The sequence below is a fragment of the Garra rufa genome, chromosome 11 (genome assembly GCF_049309525.1).
Source record: "Garra rufa chromosome 11, GarRuf1.0, whole genome shotgun sequence".
NCBI lineage: Eukaryota > Metazoa > Chordata > Actinopteri > Cypriniformes > Cyprinidae > Garra > Garra rufa.
Genome location: NC_133371.1, coordinates 8,220,000 through 8,224,478, shown reverse-complemented (window position 1 = coordinate 8,224,478; position 4,479 = coordinate 8,220,000).

The following is a 4,479-nucleotide window of genomic DNA, read 5'->3' as shown; positions in this document are numbered from 1 at the left end:
AGGCGCTCGCTGTCCACGCTCGCCGTGGTGCTGAAGACAGTGCGCATGCTCACAGCCTGATCGCCACGTAATTACTCATCAGCGCGAGCGCAATCAGCGCGTGTGTCTTGGTCCAAAGCATTAGTGCATACTAATACTTTACTTTTACTTATTTATATCACAAAGCCAGGAAGTGCAGTTTCCATACAGATTAATTACAGTAGTAACAGTAGCTGGAGTAACTATGTGGTACAGACAATATGACTGACATGTTTATATGTTTTTAAGCTGTTTGACTTGTGTTGATTGTGTGCTGTGTTTTGCATTAACCCACTGAAGGCAAAAAACACTGTTGTTTCATGCACCTGTCAAGTTTAAGATTTTGTTTCATAAAGTGTTAAATGTTTCTTTTAAAGCACTTGATCTATTTGTGTCAATAGATTTCAATTACAATCCATATTATTAAATGCTGCTTTCTCAAAATTAGTTTTCGGTCTGTTTTGTTCACAATTATGTTGTGAAGAAATGAGACCCAAAATCTCCTCTGTACAAACATTTGACTCTAATATGTCAACAAATGTAAACAAGAATTTTGAAACTGAATTCATCCAGTGTTTAGATTTTTGTACTAAAAATGTATGCAAATTAGCGCATATTTCATTAAATAATGCCTCATTTGCATATTTAAACCTAAGATTTGAGAAAACTTGTAATACAAAAAATGCAATTATTGATGTAACCAATTAACTGGGGGAGTAATGTGATAACTATTAGTTATTTTTTTACCCTATTCACCTGCAGTGTCTCGCCTTAACAGAATGAGAAACTGACCTGGCTGTTGATCTTTGAATTTATTCCATATTGACATGAGTGGCCACACGGTTGTGGAACAGTCTAAAATCAGTTAAATATCTGACTTTTTTACAGGGTGGATTTTGCAGATAATTGACAGATCTATGGTGAATTAATGGTCAGTTTATCAGTGTTTGCTTGAAACTTACAAGGCAGTGTAAACGATGAACCAACCTCTTGATCTCTGAAAGCTGGGCTTTTAAATCTTTAAACTAGTTGGGTATCGATTTATATGTTTTCCAGTTTTTAGATTTAACATTCAGCTGGCAAAGAAGCAAAGAAAAGGATGCATGAAATTCTCAGCCTATATATCTAAGACAGCATTGATTAACCTCTTGTCTTTTGTTACCCTCGGTCAGTGATTTCCAAAAGTCTTGAAGTGTCAGTAGGGTGTATATGCCCAATGTGTGCAGACGTGCACAGACCCAGTAATGAAGATCCAAGCACCTTGTTGGAAAGCAATGCCTGAGCTTCATCACACACATCCTTTAAAAGAGAAAATCATCATTGTTGATACTGAGGTCTTCTTTAAACCTGTGAAAAAATGTGGAATAAAAATCAATAAACCTAGAAGAGGACAATCTATAAAGTTTATGTTGTTGACCCAAGTGTTGGCAACTTTCTACACAGAAGCCTTGGCATTTTATATATAGTAAACATGAAGTCATTAGACATCAGACTCTGCGCCCAGCCAGTTTTAAGGAAGGCGTCTTGTTCTGTTTAAAAAAGAAAACAAAAAACATCATTCATCAGTTTTCAGCCAGCTTCTCATTGTCCTTAAGGGTAAACTTGGAAATGTTGAAATGTTATGATTGAAAATCTCATAATGTTTCTGTTTTGTTTTCAATTTATTTGTTTAGAATGTCCACACTGTGGCTCCACATTACAACAGTGCTCTTTATGACTCAGAAGTTAGAAGTCATATGATAGATTTGTGTGAGGAATAGATGTTAAAAACATAAGTTGTTAAATGCATGGTCAAGCCAAAAGCATGTGCATTTTGGACTGTCAACTAAAAGAACATACTTTGATGTGAATGCTGTTTTTACTATGAACTGCAATCACCTGATACAAACACATGCAGGGTTTATTATCGGAGATATTATGCTAATGATTATTGCAATTATTCTTATTTGTTTGAAATGTTTATCTGGTTCATAAACAACACTAATGCCGCTGGATCAAATGTTTCTATTCCTGCTACTGATAGTAGGCATGCTACAATAATATGCCGCTCTAAAGTTGTATCAGTAACATTTCATCAAGACCACAATTATTTGTTTCAAAATACTGTAAAAACAGTAATATTGTGAAATATTATTGCAATTTAAAAAATAACAGTTTTCTATTTTAATATACTTCAAAATGTAACTGATTTCTGTGATCAAAGCAGAATTTTCAGCATCATTACTCCAGTCTTCAGTGTCACATGATCCTTCAGAAATCATTCTAATTTGCTGATTTATTTCAGTGTTGGAATCCCTCTGCCAGTGAAGCCAGAACTGAACCCTAATTTCCCTCCTTCCTTAAGAATAATTTGGAGTGGTGTCTTCATTGTTTTCCACAGCTGTTCAGTTGCATTCAATAAACATATTTCAGTTATTGTTATTATTATTATTAGTTAAATGACTCAAATACACCCTCACTACCTTTCTGTTCAGGCCGCCACAAATACACATGCTACAGACTGCATCACTAGCTTATAACCATCTGCTCAAATAAAACATCTGTTCAACATCAGCCAAAGCAATGCACGAATTTCTTTACACAATGATCTACTGATACGGTGTGAAGGAAAAACAGCTTACAAACTTAATGTCACACATGCAGAGGAACTCCATCAGCAATGGTTATCATCATGATCCGTTCACTGTTCACTAATGGTGGCTGTTTTGAAGATGCTTTTAAAAAAAGGATTATAAATGTATCTGTAGTTAAAATTATTTACCCTAGAATCTGAGGAAAATGATCTTCATCAAACTAATAACTCCTTAGATGCTGAACTTTAAGTATCCATGCAATGAGCTGCACACTTCAAGCTGATAAATTCTTGGCTGCCAGTTAATGCCTAGGAGCTACAAACAAATCTCTGATGGTATTTTAACAGAGTAATATTGCTTCACAAAATTTCACTCCCAGATAAATCCCAGGTTACTCTGCAGCTTATGAATATGTATACAGTTTAATTTATTCTTAATTGGCATGGTAATGCTATCTCTTCCAGTTAAACTCTGAAGCTTATAAGAGATTGTTTAATAAAAACTGAGACAATGAAAGCGAGATTAAAGAGAACACATTTCCCTGAAGAGGGATTGTAGTCTCATTCATAAAGTGTAGCGTATACACCTAGAGACATATTCATGAATGCCAGTAAACCAAATCATTTATTACTCAAGGTGGACTGGCCATGTGTTCAGGGTGAAATGGGAATCGTCTCACAATCGATATGAGCATCACAGTTCCCCAAACACTGCCTTTGCACACATTGATACTGAACCGAATTAGACTGCTGTTTTTGGAATCAATGAGATATATCTGAATTAAAATGACATACGATGACCTGAAATGAGCTATTAGTTGAGTAAATGTAAGTAAGAAATTTAAGTAGATCTGAGTAACTATACTATAACAAATATAAACGCACATATAACTCACAACCTAACACTTTTTGACTTTCTCAGTTTTTGGAAATCCATGTGGGGTTCAGAGTATATATATATATTTTTTATCCACATTAATTTCACACTTGTCTAGTATAAATATGTCGCTTTGTTTCATATTAACAGTGCATGTTTTTTTTGTTTTTTGTTTTTTTGTTTTTTGTTATTTACCTCAAAAGAATGGAAGTGAAATGTGACAACATGCCCCACAGGTGGGGTATATTGTAACGTGAGGAGCATGACTATATGACAGCTGAAAATGTTATCTGATCTAATGAAAAAAAAGCAAAACAATGCAAAACAAACTAAAATATCATTAAAAAAAACCATAGAGATGCACGAGACGCATAAATGAGTTAAATGCTTTACATTTCTTCAAATAACAATGTCTGAACATTAAATGTGGATTGCCAGTCTTTACCTGTTTCTCCTGGTTTCTCATTAAAAGTCATAAAAGTAAAGAATAGCATAATTTAATAATATCGGGGCACATTGTAGCTCAGGGTTACAGCGTTTCCATCCGCGCCAGAATATAAACCCGGTTAGTGTCTTCTGCTGGTTTGTGAAGCATTTAAAAAAAACATCCAAACTGTTATATAACAGATTGGATATTGAAATAATAGCAGATTTGTCTAATTTTAAATTATTACTAAAAACTGAGATTAAAAATTTACTTTGTCCAGAAATGTACTTTCGCAATGGTAAAATAAATTTTCATTGATATTTTCAAAACATTGTAGAATTTTGGTGCACATTTTTCTATATATAGTGTTGATAGGGCAACTATTAAATACTGTAAATTTGGTTATGCTAGCATGTGTGGACATATTTTCAACTAGCTAACGTATTTGTGCCCCACACTTCCCTAAGTCAACAAAAAAAAAAAAAAAAGAAATTCTAATTTATTTAATTTAAATCCACTTAAAATAGCAACAACAGCACACATATGCATGCAACCATAACTAACATCACTGCAATGGTGGTTATT